Raw genomic sequence first — 21,586 nt, 5'->3', positions numbered from 1 at the left:
TGAATAAAAAAAGGAAAAAAAAAACAACAACATTGCTCCATTTGTCCACAAACCACCATGTTCTATAGGCAATGTTTTAAGCCATTCTTAACAGCACCTCTAAAGAAAGAAAGTCAGTATAAAAAGGATTGCCATATGAATGAGATCAGTTCAACCTGTAAATAAGGCTGTAGTTGTTTTTGTTAAAAATAAACTATATCTAAGTGTTCATTGGTGAATAAACTATTACACAAAGACCTTTGTGTCATAAGCCTCTTTGCAAAACTAAAGCTGTATTCAAAACCAATTGAACACCTGAGTATGACTTTTCTCATTAAATCTGCTGGGCATGCAAAGCTCAAGGTTGACAATATAATCTTGGCATCTGGAACTGAAAACATACAATGTTTGATGGAATTTCCATTTTATTATAGCAAATTGAAGAGAAGATTATAGCACTGAACATGTGTCTTTTAAAAATCATTTCTACTTTTGGTAAAGAGAACTTGAACGTCCTCTGAGGAGAATTTCCATATGCCCCCCCCCCAAAATATCTTTTGTACTACAAGTTTAAGAAAGAATGAGATAACACCATCACCAAATGCTTAGGCGACTGCAGTTGTATAATCTTTGCCAGAGCATTTTGGAAAACAAACAAATTCACAGAAGGGGAAAAAAAAGCTCTTTACTCTCCTATCTTGAAATGCCCAGCAAAATTGCAGAGGAGTGTCTATTGAACCAGAGAATGAATAAACAGACTAAGAGACAAAGAGGCCAGGAACAGCTAGACAAAACGAGATCAAAAAGCATGAAAGAGGTCCTGAAACTATGCACTTACATGTCAGCTACTTCAAAGAGCACCAATGTTAATAAAAGTATTTACCATAACAACAATAAATGGATAAACTACAATTAAAATAATCTTTGTAATGATGAATCTAACAGAAGCTGAAACTACTGAGTAAATCCTATGTCCGCAGATTTGTTCATTAACCACCACAGTGCTCTACAAGGTAAACAGTATAATCATTCCCAATGAACAGAAGTGAATGCAGAGCCACAGAGTTGTAGTTAGGTCACATGAACACGTTCACACTGCATTTCTAGAGTCCTACAATAATGGATGTTAGAGTTCATGCAGGGGTACCCTGTCCCCTTTTTGGTAAATAACTTGGCCATGCCCTACGTATGGTCTGCACCCCTGGCTTCTAGGAGGTAATTTGTCGTAACTGAAAACAAGAGTCTTCTTTTAAGGTTAAGACAGGCCACACTGGATCTTAGGATGGGGCCAGCCATTCCCAAAATAGTCTTGGGTAGGCAACTGGCCACATTAGAAAGACTAACCATGGGACAAAAGGTAGGCAATTTGGGTCATGTGGCATTAGCTAACCCAATGATGGGGCTCAACCATGTGTGTAATCAATCAGTCATGGCTACATAATGAAGCCCTAATAAAGACTCTGCACACTGAGGCTCAGGGAGCTTCCCTGGTCGGCAATATTCCTTGTGTATCACCACACCTCAATGCTGGGAGGGTATCATGTCCTTAGCATTTGGAACCTTCCAGACTTTGCCCTATGTGTCTCTTCCTTTGGCTGATGTCAGTATGGATTCTTTCTCTGTAATGAACCAGTAACTGTGAGTATAACAGCTTTCAGTGACTTCTGTCAGTCTTTCCAGCAAATTATCAAAATTGAGAGTCTTCTGGGACTTGCCATTAGTGTAAGAAGTGAGGGCAGTCGTGGGACCTGTGTCCCAAACTTCATAGTTTTGCTAACTATTGGCCGTGTCACCATCCAATTAACCCTTTCTAGTCCCTACTACATTTCAGGAAAGCTGCTTCCTATCCTTCTAAGGCCCCTGATCTGTACCTGATCATTACTTTTATCCATACGGGGAGAAATACCACAAATCCCAGAAGACTCTCAAATTTGATACATTTCTACCTTCCTTTGTGGAAAAGGACAAACCTCTAGAAGAAAAATGGGTCTTTAAACAGCTACTAACACCCCTAATGTAAAAGGACCAACATTGTCATTTTCTCGACATTTGTTCCCTCACCAGTTTGCTGCACAGAAATAATAAATACAAACAAAACAACTATCTGTTCTATTAATTGAATTTACTGTCCTAGATAATTGAAAATTATCTTGATAGCCAATTTCTTTTTGTAGGCATTTTAAATATGGTGGATTTTTCTTGGCATTTTTCTAGTGTAACATCTTTTGACTTACTTTTGATGACATATATTTTATTCACTTATGAGATGGCATAGTAACATTTTCCTGACAAACTCCTATATGGAGATAGCTTGAAAGCAATAATATTTTAACATAAGAGTAAGAATTTGGAACTAACAGACAAGTTGGGGAGAGAAACCAAAAGAAAGAAAATTAGGTAGAGATAAGAAGGCAGTGATTTAATTGAAACAGGTGAAGAGAGGTGTTTTACAATTTCCTACAACTGATCCCTATGAAAACTCAAATGTCTGTCCATTATCATGTAATGAAAGTTGAGTCCCCAAAATGATACTCTATTTCTTCTCCAGAGATCATTATGTATTTTAGATACAGGTGCTAAATAACTAGCAGCATTTTCTTCTGAGACCCCTTTGAGAGAAGGATAATAACAGCTAATGTGCCAAAATTTGCTGAATGCTTGCCACATTGAATGCTCAGTGGGCTTACTAAGCTATTTGTATCTCCCTCCTCCTCTATCCCAGGCTACCTTGACCCCATCCCCTTCTTTCTAAGATCTTTCCACAATGTCCCTGTTTCTGTTTTCCAGACATGCTGAGCCTGTCACCTTTGGGCTGGCTCCTTGTTAATCTTGGGCTCTGGTTTCTTTGTATCATTCAGAATGTCGCAAAAATATCACGGGGCTCATCTTAAATATGGCCCTCCCCCAATCTAAAGTCATTTCACATCTCTCATTTCCACTAGACACGGACCTATCAAAGCACATCCCATAATCTCACACTGGATGTCCCTCTATTAACACTACCCACATTATATTATATACATTTTTTTTTTCATTTTTTGTGTCTAATTCATTGCTGTATCCCAAGTTCCTAGTGCATGGTGGAGATTCAGTGATTTTCTGCTGAGTGAATGATTAAGATGAACGAAAAAATTCAAATTCCCACAATGTCTCCATTTAAACAGACACTACTTTAAAGCTGGGGGTGGAAAAAGCAAAGATTTTAATTCTAGAGCATGTGTTCCCACCTGGCGTGTTGTTCGGCCTCTCCAAGAAAAGTGAGGCACAGAAAGATTAAATATTCTGACTGTGGTAACACAGCCTCCTGGTGAGAGACCTGGCTTCACCGTCTTGGTTTATTTCCCTTTCCAGGAAAGCACACTGTTCTTAAGTGGTAAGAGGAGAAAGTTAACCACCAGCCTGCTTCTTCAACTTCAGCATTTCCTGATGACACTGGAGCTAACGGGTTGGGAGGCACATTTCCACCATTCCTGAAATTTAGGGCTCCTAACAGGCTTTCAGCCCATCAGCAGCCATTCCGGGACCCTCCAACGACTCTTAGAAAGTAAGAACAAAATAATAATCAAACGTGACAGGCCAGTGCATGCTTCAAGCTCAGAAAAGAGACAAAGGCCCCTCAATCTTGCTTCCCTGGAACAGAATGGATGATGAGAGACGCTGAGGTTTAATATTCTAGTCTCTTGGCAGCCATATAAACTTAAAAGGAATAGATTCTGAAATCTCTGCTAATCTAAAAGAAATTATCCAACATTTTACTCAAAACGAATTTTGATCCTCAAAAGGACAGGACCTTGACAATTTCACAGAGATGTTCCTAACCAGCAAAAAGCAGCCTGGCTAAAAACCGGAGGGGGTACCCTTGCCTAGCTAAATGGATTCAGTGTAACATTCAGATTGATGCTAAACTTTACTTTTTGTGACAGGGATTTTTTTTTTTTTTTTTTTTTTTTGATATGCCAGCCTGGCTCCAGAGTTCCATTTTACATTTACAACCTAAAATAAAGGGTATATAACATTTCCAGACAGGACTAAGAAGCCCAAAAACCTAATCCTAAGGTGTTATTCTCCCCCTCCCTCCCCAAACACCTATAGGCAACGAGGAATAACTGCCTTTGAATGTAAGCAAGTACAAGCTTTATGAGCTCCTAAGGTAATGTCACGTAAGAGATCAAACCGAGGTGGATCAATTCTAATCGTCATACTCTACACTATTTTTATGAAGACTGACAAAGAGAAATGAACAGAGATCCATGCAGCCTCATGACTTTTCCTAAAAGAAATGAAATTCCCGAAAGACAATGATGTTATCTCTGCAATTCCTAGGGGAAAACAAAGTGTATCTTATTTTTTCCCTTGCTGATCTATGTCATATCTGTAATTAAAAGAAGAAAAAAAAATGCAGTGCACTTTGAAATGAAGAGGGTAAATTCTAATAGGGAGCAAGATTGGGCAAGGCCATTTAGGAAGATGTGGATCTAGAAAGGAAGATTCCACCCACTCACATCCTAAAACAGAATGAGCTCAAGCCCAGGTCAGAGAAAATAAAATAATATGCTGCCAGTGAGATGAGATCTGTATTCCAAGCCCTGCTATTCTATAGGGAAAAAACATTTGTAAAGATAGAACTTTTTTTTTTTAGCAGTAAGACATTATCATTTTTGGTATTGCTGGTTTAAAGCTAGAAAATGCCAAAGAAACAAGCAAAGACTAAAATAAAATTCCATCTATATTCTTCCAGTGTCAGAGAAGATCAAGTATTCAATCCTGGAACATTTCATTTCTTTAACAGATATCTGAATGCCAGATACGCTCTGTGAAAACCTGGCTGTGGCAGACACTGCTGGCTGTCCACTCACCAGCTATTGCCTGTTCTTTTTCTGAGCTTTCAACCCGTGGAGACTAAAAGTGCCAGCTTTGCAGAACTCACTGTATTTCTTGGCTGGGAAAGAGAGAAGTCAGAAGAGATTGTGTTATGAAACCAGTCAACAGCCAAAGAGGGTGTATTCGTTTGTTAGGGTGGATAACAAAGTACCAGAGACTGGGTGGATTCAACAGAAATGAATTGTCTCCTAATTAGTGAGGCTCCAGGTTCAAGTTGAAGGTGTCAACAGGGCTGCTTTTATCTGAGGGCTGGGAGGGAAGGCTCTGTTTCAGGTCTCTCCCCCTGGCTTGTAGATGGCTGCCTTCTCGCTCTGTCTCTTCATTTTGTCTTCCCTCTTTGTGTGTCTCTGTGTCTAAATTTCCCTCACTTATAAGAACACTGGTCATAATGGATAAGGGTCCACCCTAATGAGCCCGTGTTAACTAATTACATCTGCAATGACACTATTTACAAACAAGGTTACATTCTGAGGTCCTGGGTGTTAAATCTTCAACCTAGGATGGGAGTGAGGGGATGGCATAATTCCACCCATTACAAGGGCAAGGGAGAACCTGCTCGAAGATTCTAGGGAAGAGTTTCCACCCTGTTTTTCATTGTTCGTTGTTTGTTTTAAAAAAAGGAAATGTTGGCTCAGCGCCTATAGCTCAACCGGCTAAGGCGCCAGCCACGTACACCTAAGGTGGCGGGTTCGAATCCCCAGCCCGGACCCGCCAAACAACAATGACGGCTGCAACCAAAAAATAGCCGGGCGTTGTGGCGGGTGCCTGTGGTCCCAGCTACTTGGGAGGCGGAGGCAGGAGACTCGCTAGAGCCCAGGAGTTGGAGGTTGCTGTGAGCTGTGATGCCATGGCACTCTACCCAGGGGGACAGCTTGAGGCTCTGTCTCAAAAAAATAAAAATAAAAATAAAAATAAAATAAAAAAGGAAATGCTGACCTTGCTTTCTTTGCTTTTTGATATGGAAACAGCCAAGCTACAAGGAAATACTGGGAACTACTGTGACCACCAAGACGCTGTCAGGGGAACACATGTACCACATACAAGTCAACACAGAGCCTTCACATCTTTGAGTTCCAGAACCAACATGAACTATGTCACTCCAAATATCATGTGTTAGAAAAATAAACATCTAATGCAATTTTGTCACCTGCAACTAAAAGCTATACTGTAACCAATGCACTAGAGAAAAGGGAAAAGAAAATACAGCACGCTTGAGCTGGGAAAGGAAAACAAGATGTTTACCGGCAATGACCAATGTGTCTGTCTTCCACATCTGGAAATGTTATCAAGCAATTATATTGAAAGAAAAGTTGCTGGAGTATGTTATGCGCCTGGAGTATGATAGTTAGCCAAATAGACACCAAGAAAAAAATGAAGAAAACTCTTTAAATTGCTAAATTAATAGTTCACTACATGATTTTTTCCTGATCTTTATTACCTGTTCTGTCCACAAACAGAAATAGAGAAATTGCATGAGAGGCGGAATTCAATAATTAGGGAATTAGAACTGAAAGGGACTAGTTAAGCTTCACAGGTGCTAGAAATAAATGTTCACATAAAAAAACGCTTCTCCCTGGAATGGTATAGCTCTTTCAAAGCCTACAAATTTTTTACCAAGAATTGCATTAATCCTTTAATTGCTACCTAAGAAACGTTTAATTGCCTAAGAAAACAGAAAAATGCAAACACCCAGTCACATACATGTATGTACATAATGGTTTGTGTTTAAGGTTAAATATCTGGATTTTGACACCTTGTTATAGTAAACGAATCATGTATTTTGATGAAAGTATAATCTATTTCATGGACTGATTAATGCTCAATCTGTATTTTAGTTCAATAAAAAAGAACGAGGGAGTGTTTTTCAAAGTGCCAAATATTTTATGTTGACACTTTTTTTATTCCAATGGCTGTATTTCTGATTGTCGAAATGCTCTTTGTAATCGAATGACATGGTTAAGCAATTAATACTTACACTGCAAGAAAGAATGACTTTGGGTGAAAAGAGACTGAGAAGAGATGGGCTGAAGTCTTTGTAGATTAAAATGTTTTCACAGTACTCCCTGGTTTGCTTTATTTAAATGCATGCTATTGTCCTTTTATAAATGTGAGCTCTAGTGTTTGTGAACTTCCATGACATCCTTCTATAATTCCCAGACCATAATTATACCTGTCTTTCTAGATGGTTTAAGAGCAACTCTACATGATTCAAAAAAAAAAAATGTTATTGTTAGATGCTGTGTACGATGTGTATAATACACCAAGAGAACACAATCTATTGTCCACTTACTTGAAAAACAGAAAGCACTTATGTTCCATTTCTATTATCCCAACTTTCATTGAATATCTTTGAAATGTTAAAATTCACAAGGTTCTCACCAATCATACTGAAAAGAACCCATTAATCAACTACTTGTAACACATGTCTTTAGCACATTACTCTCTCAAAGGTTTTAACAGGGATGATTACATTTCAGTATGGAAAGCACTATTTCTAATGGTTTTTATTCTTTACCAAAGAGTTTGGGTCAAGGCTTTTGGGGCCCATCCATGATTCCCTATAAAAGACTCTTTTATATCAAACTCTAGTTCAAAGCCATTATTTCAAGAAAAAAAATAATTATACAATAAAGGATTCCTATTGCACATCAGTTGTAATGGGGAAGCTATTAACAAGCAATATTACCCGATGATTGCAATTTGTAGTATTTCGCAGTTATAATCTCACAAAGTAGAAAGAGCAACTCTTTTCCTGCTCCTATCTTAGTAAGCAGAAGCCAGCATTTTGTTTGTAAATGTCCAAGTATAGACAACACCATCTGCTTCCCTCTTTCCACTTTTTTCCCCAAGCAAGGCTCATGCTTTATATTTACTGGTCACTGTGGGGGATTAAGCTGGGTTTGGGTTAGGTATGGAGGTCTAAGAAAGCGGAAAAGGCAAGACAACCTTTCCCAAAATTGTGTCTGAAACTATGGAATAGCAGAAGAAGATGTCTCAGAGTTGCCTAGACTTTAATTTTTCAAATTAACTGATTCAAAATTAAATTATTGAAGTAGGTGGATTGCTTGAGTTCAGGAGTTCAGGAACAGCCTGAGTTAACCTGGATGGAGATGAAACACACATATTCTTCTTAGTCAAGTATCCCAAGAATGGGAATGTACTCTATACTAATATGAAGCCAGTAGATGAACTAATACACGCTCACACAAGAGAAAACTCAGTTCAAGTTGGTAGGGGAGGGGTAGAGAAGAGGCAGGAGGAGAATGGTGTGCTCCTCCCTAATCTCTACTGAAAATAGCTGGATACTGTGGCAGGCGCCTGTAGTCCCAGATACTCAGGAAGCTAAGGCAAGGGGATCACTTGAGCCCAAGAGTTTGAGGTTGCTGTGAGCTGTGATGCCATGGAACCCTATCCAGGGAGACAGAGTGATATGCTGTCTCAAAAAATAATAATAAATTTAATTCTCATCATGATTTATTATAGAAACAGTCACTAGACTGTGATTTTTCCCTATTCTTTTCTATCCTATTCTAGTCAATCTTATTCTATTTTTTAAAATGTTAGTCATAAACTATTTTAATATCATTATCCATCATTGGGTTCTTATCCCCAATTTGATAATCCCTGTCTCTTTTGCTCCTACTGTCCCAGATTATTTTAGGGATGAATTGGTTATAACTGCAAGATATTTCTTTTTTTCTCTATCTTAGGAATAAAATCAGCCTTGGCAATGAAGGGGGGAAAAAAGCACACACAGAAACTTTCAAAATGGAGAATATCACTGGTCTCAAGACGTAGAAAGGACAAGAGGGCCTTCCCCAAATCCACTGAGTGGCTACTTCTTTTGCAGTTAGGAAGGAGAGAAGAAATACTGTGCATTTATTATAATGTTGGCAAATAAGGCACATTTAATTACGTATGTGTGTGTGTGTGTGTGTGTATAGATACAGTTAACAAACACATGAACATTCTCGAATGTCAACCTATAAAGGGAAAAATGTATATTGTACCAGGCCCTTGACTTGACATTTCACATTTACTGAATCACCTAATTTAAATGAATATTGAACAGTAAATAAAAAAGTGTTCATTTTAATACATACGTATTTATTGTTTTCCTTAATATTGGTGCAGATTATAAATAGGTAATACCCCTCAGGGCCAGCAAACATGAGTTAAATTAGAAACACTCCATATGTCTTGGTCAGCATCATTCTGGAGAACCATTTGACAATATGAGAAGCCACCAAATTGTGCGAGAGGTTTAGAGAAACTGCTCTCAATTCTTTCATTCATCCTTCCTTGGTGTCACCTTGAGTAATGATCCTTCCTCATTTTAAATTCATATCACAAAGTTTGTGTTTCACTCATCCTAATATATTTATCTCTCCTAACATATATTGCTTTTATTTCTTTTTCACTCTTATCTCCCTCACGGCTGGACTTTAAATTTTCAGAACCTAGTGACCATATTTAACATATATTTCTACCCCCTAAGACTACCCAACATAGCGTATATACTAGTAAATGTAGTAAATGTCCATTGGACTGGAAATCTGTGTGTGTGTTTGTGTACGTGTGTGTATTTGTGCTTCATTGCAAATGGTTTTACTTTATAAAATGTTATAGCTGATTGAAGAAAGACTTTAGTAATTCCCAGGACAACCCTCAACAGATCATCTATCTCCAACTGTATCGCACGCATCTAACTATTAAATAACTCGTGATATAAAAAGTATGTTCTTATCATAGATGCTAATTCAATGACTGCATCTGTGACTCTTTTTTATTAAATCATAGCTGTGTACATTAATGCAATCATGGGGTACAATGTGCTGGTTTTATATACAATTTGAAATACTTTCATTAAACTGGTTAGCATAGCCTTCACGGCATTTTTGTAGTTATTGTGTTAAGACATTTGTATTCTAAACCTAGTAAATTTTACATGTACCCTTGTAAGATGCACCGTAGGTGTGGTCCTTAAAAAACATCCCCACTTCACTAGAAGGACATGTAACAACAGCAACAAAAATCTCCACTGCATCCTTACAGAGGTACCTACTATTATTAGACAGCATTTCTGTTTGAACGGTTTTCAGGCTCTTGTTCTTCCACACTCCATCAGCTCCTTTCTGAGTACCATAAATACAGGTGCCACACAGGAGAAGCTTCACCAGAGAACACACATTAATAGCACTTCTAACAGCAACAGTAATTCGAATTGTCGTCTCTTGCACAACTTCCAAATGGTAAAGTAAAGCCCCGTTTCTGGGTTTTAACAAGTGGTCTAAAAGTAGCAGGTACCTCAGATGTTAAAACAGAACAAAACCAAAAGCTGGGCTTCTGCTAGGCTGTTTAATTATTCAGGTCTCTAAGAAAGCTTAGTATGGTTAAGGTTACTTTCAAGAAGGGTCAGAAGGTGGCTGTCTGCAAGCCAGGAGAAGAGGCCTCACCAGAAACTGATCCTTCTCTCATGTTGATCATGAACTTCTAGTCTCCAGAGCTGTGAGAAATAAATGACTGTTGTTTAAGGCAAAAAATAAAAATAAAAATTTTAAAAAAGGCCGGTCAGCATTTTTCCAAGTTTTATCATTCTCGTGGAATGGAGCTCTTCACAAAATATCCCGAAAACCATGTGAAATCATTTATGTAAACCAATAATGTAGTTAACAAATATCCAACATGAAATTCTTATTTTGAGCTAAATATTCCCAAATCATGATAACACAGTATGTGGACTATCTGTCCATGTGCTACATCTCTGTCCCTTCATCCCATAGTTTGAGTTTGGGGGTTGCTTTTCAGATATGACCAGAGTTAGACTGTCTCCTTAGGGTTTTGCAAATTGGAGACTGTAATTATAAGAAATGTATATTACCTATTATAAATGCCTGGAAATTCTGGTTCGCAGAGCTATACTGGTGGCTGTTGGGCCAAATGTATCTTAGAGACTTCTTAGTTAGAGTAAAGAACTTCAGAGGGAAATTCCCCCCTCAAAACACACACACACACACACACACACACTCACACACAAAACTACTTCTTTCAAATGAAATGGCTTCATTAAAAAATCTAGAGATTTAGGGATAAAGTTAAATTTCACTTTCTTAAAAACAAAACACACACAAAAAATCAAAATTCTAGCAACCCTCAACTCAGGGTGCCACACAGAATGGAACACAATCTCTGTTTTCACACTGCAGCCCCCACAGGGAGTAAGTCACCTCTAATTACCTGCAAAATCACTTTGTTTACCAAAGAAGTTATCTTGCATTGATTTATGCCATTCTTCTTCCCCGAATGTTTTTCCCCTTTATCCTTCAAGGCACAGAGTCTGTTTTGATAGTCAAGCCAAAAAATAATCTCACTTCATCAGAAACTCAAGTTAGTGCATTAAATTATACCTCTTGCAAGGCATATCTGTATTTTAGTAATTTGAGTGCAAGTTGCCACCCTGTTCCTCTACATCTAGCTCAAACTGTACCCGAAAAGCAAACCCCAAACTCAAACTATGAGTTGAAGGGACAGAGATGTGGAGCATGTCCAGACAGCCAGCAGGTGACTGAGGAGAATCCTCATGTTTCATCCCAACTTTAGAAAAGTTAGGCGAAAGTAAGGATAGAACTGCATGTTGGGCATTTGGTAACTAAATTAAGGGTTGACAAAGTTCTTTCTCAGGGAATTGGGGATATTTTGCAAAGAGCTCCATTCCGTGAAAATGGTGAGACCTGTGCAAATGTGAACCCCTCTCAAAAGTATTTTAACCAGGGTAAACTTTCTTAGACATCTTTGTAATGAAACAGCCCAGTGGAAGCTCAACTTTTGTCTTCTGTTTAGGTTTTTTAGGTTCCTTCAACAGAACACTGCAAATAGATGCAACTGGTATTAATCACTCATCAACACCTTGATGAGTGGCTAATAAAATCTATCTTGCATACACCTGTATTTATGCTGTAGGACAAGGGCTAGAAAACTACAGCCTGTGGGCCAAATCCAACAGTCACCTATTTTTGCACAATCATGAAACTAAACAACGTTTCATGACACATGAAAATTATGTGAAATTTGAATTTTAAGATCCATATACAAATTTTTATTAGAACTCAGCTATACTCATCTATTTACTTAGAACTCAGCTGTACTCATTTATTTACATCGGCTGCTTTTGCATTATGTGGGCAAAGTCGAGTAGTTATGATAGGGACTATATGGCCCACACAACTGAAAATATTTGCTAGCACTTTTTGAAAAATTCTGCTGACCCTAGCTTTAGAAAGGAGCATGTCTATTAGAAGGAACAGTGACTTTAGGTCAAGGTAGACAAGATTTTTTTCTCCTAATATTCCATTTAGCTTTAGGCAAGACACTTAAGCTCTCTGAGCCACTGAACTCTATACTGTTATACAGAAATGATATTTATAACATTTTTGTTATAGGGTTTCTATGGGTTTTGATGCAAGGATAAGCAGTAATTCTTTCAATGTAGTAGCACTGCAATAGATGACATTTGATAGTAATATTACGTTATTTTTTGCTTCAAACTTTTAATTATGTGTGAATAAGGAATAATTAATGAGAAGGTAGTCTAATAAATGACTTTAGTCATTACAGCCCTATATCTACGTAGCATGAAAAATAGGACCCAATTGTCCTTATCTTCATGGTAGTTGTGAATCCTGGTACCTTTGTTCAGTTATCTGGTTCAAGCAAAGAGCGGCAAGTATTATGTGTGAGACAAAAGGTCCCTACTAATCTACAGAGGATGATAACCTCAAAAAACTAAAGAAAAATTTAAGGGGGTATCTTTATAATATCTACTTACTCAGTTCTCATTGAGGGACAATTCTCCAATGAGTATTTACTCTCCACTCTGTCTTCAAATAATTACTCACTGAAAATGTATAAATGGGAAACTCAACAAAATTAGCAGGAAAAAGCTTTGAAAAAAACCCATGAGGCAGAAAAAAAAAGCATTGGATTCTTTTATATTGTTGTTAGCTGAATGAATGTTTACTTTTTCTTCTCCCATAATAGGGATAATGGCCACAGCACTGAGTATTCTCATTTGCTCGGCTGTATAATCAAACACACACAAACCCGCACACACACAAAGTCATTTATGGCCTTGTATATGCTGCGGTAAACATTATGCTTTAATTAAAAGATAGATGTTCGCTCAAAAACCCACACAGTACAGTGTTCAATAGTCAAGGCTTTCTAATTATCTACATAATTATACTCTGCCTCATACCACTTCTATATATTTTTGCGTATATGTCTGAACTTAAATATTGCAAGTGTGTAAACATACACACACACCCCTCACACTCCTGGGAACACAATGAAAAGTTCTGCTTTTCTATATGTCAAAAAATTAGGCAAAGCATTAAACACCTGGGAGAGGAGAAGAGGGAGAAAAGAAAGGGAAATAAGAAGGGTGATTGGTGGGATCTTACTTAATGTGCACAATGTGAGGGTGTTCAGCACGCTTCCTGGGGTGAAGGGCTCAACTACAACTTGAACTTGACCTTAGAAATAAAATGTAACCTAAACATTTGGACCTTCATATCAATATGAAATAAAAAGAAAAAGAAAAACACTTAATAATGAAAAATTCATTTGGAACTGAATCATCTAAAATCTCTGCTTCCAAAATTCAAGTTCTCTTTCTTGACTACCTTGCGCAAACAATTTCTGGGTACTCTACCACGGAGCAACAAGTTCAAGGAAGGAGCAGCTTCCTCCACGAAATGGTCTTACAAGGTCACCTTCCACTGGCAGAGGTCCAGGGTAGCCTCACTACACGGTTTGGGATTTTTTTGTAAACCATCCTTTTAGTTAAAAGGAACAAACTGCCTTCTGTTTAGTGACAGGTGAGAATATTACTTTTGTCACCCATGGTCCCGTAAATAAGCAAAGTAAACCCAAATGGCATGAAGAGAAAGAAATACATCAAAGACCAAGATAAGAGCTTAATTCCTTAGCTGCCAGGCAGAAGTTGGAAGAGAAAGCACATTAATAAGTTGAATAGCCAGCAAGAGGTATGGGACTTTGTGTGGACTTTTGTCAACATCAAGTTTGGCACTTTTCTTCTTTTAAAGCGATAAATATCAAATATACAGTAGCATAACCAAAAAGCACAATGTTTTACACTTACAAAATGTTTCTTCAAAGCTACAAGAATGTTGAGAAAAGATTTCATCATCACCAATATTTTAATTAACCATTACGTATGGACCTGCATGGGAACAGTAGTATCACAATGCCATGAAATTGCACGACTGAATTTGCAATGCCACGGCAGTGATTATGAGCTCCAATCATTGTGACGGCAATTTGACAGGCCAAACAATCAACGAAAAGGACACTGAATAATTTTTACTGATATATTTATTGACCGAGGGCAAAGTGAGTTCTAAAAACGTGTCCGTCTCTGGAAGTCATTTGCCATCTTCACTGTACACTCTTCAAAGAAATTAACGTGAGCATTATTATCTGGTCTTACGTAAAACAATGGCAAGCAATGTCAAATTAGCAGCCTTATGAAATATGCCTCCTTACCACAGTTGACAAATAAACGTTTCAACAATTGTTCAAAAAAGGGACACTGCTTTAAAATGATGGAAGGTCTTACCACAATGACTCTATCTTCTGCCACAGTTTCTTCTAATGCCACACCAAATACTTATATATGTAAAGAGGCACGCATAACCTGATTGTTCTCTACTGCATATAGTTCTCATAATAAATTTTTAAATTTAAAATACCTCTAAAATAGCATCCAGTGTTTTGCATGTAATCACAGAGTTCTGTCACTATGCAATGTCTCAGACTTGGTGTCAGTTGATAGTCAAAGGAAACAAAGTACAGAGAAATGAAAAACCACATCTGTACTGTACATCTCCCCCCCAGGGAAAGAGGAGACACAGTGCAATTCAGGGCTCACTAGAAACAAGAGCAAGGAGCTCTGCCACTTCTCAACTTAAAGCACCAACCGTTTTGAATTACAGCTTTGCTGTGAAAGTAATACAAGCAGAATGCAGAAATGCTCCCTCTGAAAGGGGATTTTCTCATGTTCAAGCTTTGAACGTATGGGAGTGGGGATCGAGTTGGGGTACATGGGAGGTTTGAAGACACTGGAAGGGCTCCTATGAAACAGGGCAGGGACCCTCAATGAATACCCCCACAGGCATAGTTGAGGTGAAAATTATATAAACACATCTGTAAACACCTTGCACAGTGCCTACCATTGAAGATGGTAAAGCAGTGGTGTATACAAGCACTATATGTATACAAGCTTCAAGATACTAACTAGTGGGCCCGGGATGGTGGTTTACACTTATAATCCTACCACTCTGGGAGGGTGAAGCAGGTGGATTGCTTGAACTCAGGATTTCAAGACAAGCCTAAGCAGGAGCAAGACCCCCATCCAAGCCCCCATGGGAGGCTAAGGCAAGAAGATGGCTTGAGCCCAGGAGTTTGAGGTTGCTATGAACTATAAGGCCATGGCACTCTACCCTGGGGGAACAGAGTGAGGCTCTGTCTTAAAAAAAAAAAAAAAGACACTAAGTAGTAACTGGTAATTATGAGGAAATGCTTTCTTTCTACACTGGTGAACATTTTCTCTCAAATTCATACCATGATTAGCAAGATGCACAGATAAAGTAAAAAGAAAAGACAAATCCTAGTTAAGGACTCAAACTCCCAAACACACAGCAGGGGGTGAGATAACTCAGCAGGAATTACTCAAAGCAATAAACCATTAGTATGTGTTCTCTATTCATTTCAGGAAAGCAATGTACAGTGATCAAGAGGCAAAAACAAGGAAGAGAAATACTACAGCCTGGGATACAAGTTATCAATTATCAACACCATCGTACTGTGGATGGAATTCTCATCTGCTAAGTTACTTAGCGCTCCAAGGAAATTCCGAGCCAGTTGATCCTAACTAAACCTCAAGCTGTTAAACTAAGGAGCAGCTCTATCTGGAAAGACTCACTTTCCTTTCAGCAGTGAACCTCCCCAGGAAACTGTCGTGTTTATCTATTCACTTAAGACTCTTTACCTTTTCAGGAATATTTTCAATAGATCCTCAACTCCTCCCAGAGCATACCTAGGTCTTCCTGCAAATACACACAGGCCTCTGAAATGCTAATAAGTATTAACCCTGCCCTCTACCCAGCAGCAAGGAAGACGTGCTTGCATTTTTTTCTGTGAAGGGATCTCCAACACACCAGACTCATAAAAGACTTAGCGTAGTTGAAGACCCCCCAGACGGATATTCAGGCAATCTAGAAAAAGTCCCCACTGGACTAATAACCAGTGGTGTGACTTTGAGCAAGTGCCTGAAATGCTCTAAATGCCACTGTGTCATTTTTAACACGGCAGGCCTGGGATGCACACAGGCATGTATATAAATACAGGTGACCCTTGAACAACATGGTTTGAACTGCACCAGTTCACATATATACATGGACTTTCTTTGGCGTCTGCCACCCCGAGACAAGAAAACCACACCCTGTTCTCACCCTCCTCAGCCAACTGGACAGGAAGCTGTTGACAATTAAGACCTTTATGCTGATCCACTTCCATGTAAGGAATAGTAAATTGACCTTCTCTTCCTTATAATTTTCTTTCTTTCTTTTTCTTTTTGAGACAGAGTCTCACTCTGTCACCCTGGGTAAAGTGCTGTGGTGTCCTCACAGTTCACAGCAACCCCAAACTCTTGTGCTCAAGAGATCCTCTTGCTTCAGCCTCCCAAGTAGCTATGACCACAGGTACCTGCCACAGCTCCTGGCTAATTTTTCTATTTTTAGTAGAGAAGGGGTCTCTTAACTAAGCTGATTTTGAACTCCTAAGGTCAAGGAACCCAACTGCCTCAGCCTCCCAGAGTGCTGGGATTACAGATGTGAGTCACCATGCCTGGCTCTTATTATTTACTTAATAACATTTTCTTTTTTCCAGCTTCCTTAATTCTAAGACTCCAGCCGATGACACATAGAACATACAAAATGTGTGTTAATCAACTGTTCATGCTATTGAAAAGGCTTTCAGTTGACTAATTAGTAGTTAAGTCTGGGGGGAATCAAAACTTATGTTCACATCCTTGACAGAGAAGGCCCGCTTGACCCCAAGTTGTGCAAGGGTCAAGTGTATACATACATGTGTGTAAGTAAGCATAATTCAGTTTTATCTCTACAATCATCAATTTATATCTTTTCTTTTGTTATCAATTATTATTATTTTTTTCTTGAAGAGCCATCCTCCAATAATTCAGAGCTTCCTGTTCACAGGCCTCAGCAGCTTTCCCTCAGGCCTACCATGTTTCCCTGAATATAAGACCTACCCTCAAAATAAGCCCTAGAAGGATTTCTATGCATTTGTTAAATATAAGCCCTACCCCGATAATAAGACCTAGTGATGGGCATCCCGGCATGGAGAGGAAGCCAGCTCCTGAAAATAAGCCCTAGTGTGTCTTCTTGAGAAAAAATAAATATAAGACTGTGTCTTATTTTCGGAGAAACACAGTATTCTTCTTCCACTTCTCTTTTTCCTGAAACACTTTCTGAATGTCCACTTTGTCGTGCTGCCTTGCAGATCCTTGCACATCTCTGTTCAATATCTCTTTGGTTGCCCTCCACAAACTGAGCTCTGTTCTGCCTCCTTTCATTTACCTCCCCATTCTTCATCTTAAAACAGTCTCATCAGTTGCTGTCACTAGGCAAAGGCCTCCCCATCTTGCTCTGCTGGGATACTTTGCCCCCAGTACAGACTGGCTTCCAACCCTTTAGTTTCAACAGACTTCCAATTCAGGGCTATTTAAAAACACTTTATGTTATGAGTATTTTAAGTCAGCATAACATTGAGGTACCAGTCAGTTAAACTGATTTGAATGAGCACTTTATTTGGAGGAGTTAGTGAACCAGTCAACAGATTTTAAGACAATAACTATTTTAAGGGTTAAATAAAACTGTGGTTTGTATTTAACCTTCCGTGTTTGTTGAATGACAACAGCACTTGCAATATATCTTCTTTTTTTAAGTTTCCCAAACCCCTTCTTAGTCACCATCAACTTTACAACAATCCAATAGGTAGAGTTATTAATGATCAAGGTTACAAGAACAAAATATACCAAGAATGCTTGCATCTTTTACTGATTCTCACATGTATACTCGGATAAACTGTCAAGATTCAAATGGGATAAATGAAAAGCAATTCAAGATTTAGGCTGCTACAACAGAGGGGATGATTTGAAATAAGTTTATCTGTAAAAACATGGAGGATGTCAAGATTTATAAGCAGAGATCAGTGACATCTCCATTCCACCAGTATCGATGCTATCAAATCATATTACACCCCGCACAAATGCTATAGAAGAAATGACAGTCATTTGAGTTTATGGCACCAGCTCACTTGAAGTGCCACATCTAACACCACAAACTCAGATTGTTCCAAATGTGTTTTGAGATTAACAGCAGTCCAGAAGAATCCTTAATCATTTTCTCAGTGATTGCAAGAGTGGTGTTATGAAACCCATCGAAAACTATTCCTCAATCATTTTTAAAAGTTTATTTTGATTTCAAAGCCTTCCTTACTATTAAGTGAAGATTAGCATGGGAAGTTATCCACATTAATACAAAACAGAACAGGATGAAAGCTGTGACTGAGGGCACTTGAAGATGTGTTACCAGCAGGGCTGCTGTGTATTTGCACACCCTGCAACTACTGCATGAAAACACCACTTTTATGGTTTTCAAATGCAACCCCTACGTGAATTTTGTTTGCACATGTTGTCCAGGACGACATCTATTCTATAAAAAGAAGCCAAAGTTCATGTTTGGTGATAATGCACTTTATCCTCCATTAAAGTATCTACAATTTTTAAAAAATGATTTGATTAAAGTAATCGAAATCATCTCATGAATCACTATGTCCACTTTCAGTTATGATCTAGGTTTGGGGATACATATGAGCAGACACAGGCCTCCACTGCCTTCTGAACTCCTGAAAGAGGAAAATGTAACGCTCAGGGCCCAACAGAGCTCTGCAGAATCAGGACTATGCCAAGTCTGGGAGGGCATCTGTTGCTATTTATTCTGCCTAAGGCAGGAGCAGGGCTGTGTCTGTTGCATGTTATCAAGGAGACAAATGCATTCTGATCTCTCTGCTCCATGCCTCCTGAATGAGCCCTTTTCACAGCTGCCCTTCTGGTAACTACAGGTTGGCCATCTGCTGCAACTTAGGGTTTGTGAGTCCTCATTTAGATCTACCAGAACAGAAGACAGTCCCACAAAGTTTGAACAGAAAGTCCTTGACCCAATCAAACTTTATAGCTAAATATGTATCATAAGATAACTGGGTAGAATACCTACCACTGGGGAAAACGGACTAAGTCCATTTTCGGAGCTTTGCATGAGGTCAATTTTTGTCAATCCTATTGGATGCTTTTGATTGCAACATAGAGAATAGAGTATATGTTGAAGACATTACCATCATACCCACTATAAGAAGGTTAAGGACATTTCATCCTCTCTTGTAAGATTAATCACTTCTGAGATTAGCGACTGCTAACTTGGATAAGTAATTCCCAGGTACTACCAAATATTAGCAGACTCCAACATACAGATTGTCACTACAGTTTCAAGAGAGGAACTTGGCAAAATAAGAATCCTCTAGAACTTTTATAGAAATATCCTATTTTCCATAATGATGTTTTTAAGTAGATATCAACGATGATTTTAGTCATCTAAGGGAATTTCACTTTCCAAATGAGTGGTATTTACTTAGCTTATCCTACTAGAAGGAAAAAACACAAACAAAATAGAATATACTAAGGGAAGTTTAGAATTTTCATACCCATTGAATAAAGACTGGTCTGCATTCATCAAGCACAGACACAGAAAAGTGGGCTCATCTTCCAAAGTATTCGGTATTTATAGGTCATACTCAGAAAGTATTTGCAACTTTTCATGTGAAATCAAAAAGTCTCCATTATCTTAATTAATTTGGTTTCCCCTTGAGCAAGTAACAGATGTTAGAAAAGATTTGCAAAACGGTCAGCTTTCAATTTCATAAATGTCTGGATCAATTATATACAATAGAAATATAAGGCAAGTCCTATACTTTAAATTGCCTAGTAGCTACCATAAAGAGGGTTAAATAAACAGGTAAAATTAATTTTAATGATACTTTTACTTACCCAAATATATCTAAAACACAAAGGGTACCATAAATAGGAAACATTAACTCATAGTTGATGCTATATTCCTTTTTACTATTTTTATATTTATGTATCAACTCACAGAGCAATATTTTATAAAATATATTATAAAATGCTGTAATGAATATTTAGTAAATAAAGATACATTTAGCTATAATTTCCTATCTTCCCTATCTATACATGTATGGCAATCTTTAAGATACTGTGTATTAACATTTCAATATTGTATGAATATAAAATTATTGAGATTTTTAAATTTTTTAAAATTATTTCGTAACAAGTCTTTGAAATCCTGTAAGCATTTTAAAATCACAGTGTATGAGAATTTAGACTAGCCGAATTTCAAATGCTCAATAACCACATGTGGCCAGTGGCTCCTACGTTGGGCAGCTCAGCATCTATCATGGTTAAATAATTAGTTAGTAGATAACCAGGCAGCAAGACAACCACCTCCTTGGGTCCCTGAGGAATGAGCCTTAGTGTATGGCCTATACCCCTGACTTTATTCCAGGAAAGAAACTACTCAAATAGTAAATACTAGTGATTGGGGAACTATACTTTGGTTTCAGAGACATATAGAAAGCTTGAGACAATCACACTGACTGTGAATGTTTCCTAAACTCATAGAGACTATTTTTCTCTAAAATAGAAAGTCATGTCATTGCATCATTGTGTTGTGTTTTTATAAATTAGAAGAGCTACAATCATGCCAGTGTACTCCAGCCTAGGCACGGTCATAGCTCTACCTGGGTATGACCCACTAAACTGATTTTTTTACACACTGTTAGATGGTGACCTTCAGTTTGAAAAACTCTTCACCGTTGTATGGTGCTGGGTCTTCATTTAATCCAGTAGGCACACCTTTAAACGTGAACAGAGGTAACTCCCCATAAAAATTAACACACAGCCTTGGCGTCATCCCTTTCTCTCACATCCCACGCTTATTCCATGAGAAAATTCCTCAGGGTTTGACCTTCAAAATATATTCACAATTTCACCACCAACCTATGACCCTGGAGTCAGTCACCGCTACCCCTTGCCTGATTATTTCATGGATGTCTAACCAGCCTCTGCTGCTTGTGTGCCCTTCTACTATAAATCTGCAACATAATCATCAGAATCAGAAGGCTTTAAGCAGGGACAAGGAAAATGGAGCCTGGGGAAGAAGGGAGGAGGAATTGGAAAGGAGGTTGGGTGTAGTCAGTAAGCCTGGAAAACCCCCGGCAGGCAGTCTCATAACCACCACAGACTGTGTAACCTACTCAGCTATTGGTCCCTAGCTGTTATAAGGTCAGACACACCAGGGAGAAGGACTCATCCACCACCACCAGGGGATTGGATGAAAAAAAACACCGGTGCGAACAGAGGGCCGATCAACAGAAGCCAGTCAGTTAAGGTTTAAAGAAACTAATCAATGAAAGCCAACTAAGTTTGAAGAACCAATCAGTGTTTACCAGCAACATTTGGGCAGCAGACAAGGCATAAAATTCCCAGCAGCTCAGC

At 38.4% G+C, this 21,586-nt stretch overlaps 1 protein-coding gene across 1 annotated transcript in view; it reads right to left on the bottom strand.

Annotated features, from left to right (window-relative positions):
- Positions 1-21,586, bottom strand: part of CNTN3 (contactin 3) — a 293,914-nt gene that overhangs the window by 236,425 nt on the left and 35,903 nt on the right.

The sequence above is a fragment of the Otolemur garnettii genome, unplaced genomic scaffold (genome assembly GCF_000181295.1).
Source record: "Otolemur garnettii isolate 467f Iridium unplaced genomic scaffold, OtoGar3 scaffold00015, whole genome shotgun sequence".
Lineage (NCBI taxonomy): Eukaryota > Metazoa > Chordata > Mammalia > Primates > Galagidae > Otolemur > Otolemur garnettii.
This window is presented reverse-complemented; position numbering and strand designations above follow the sequence as displayed.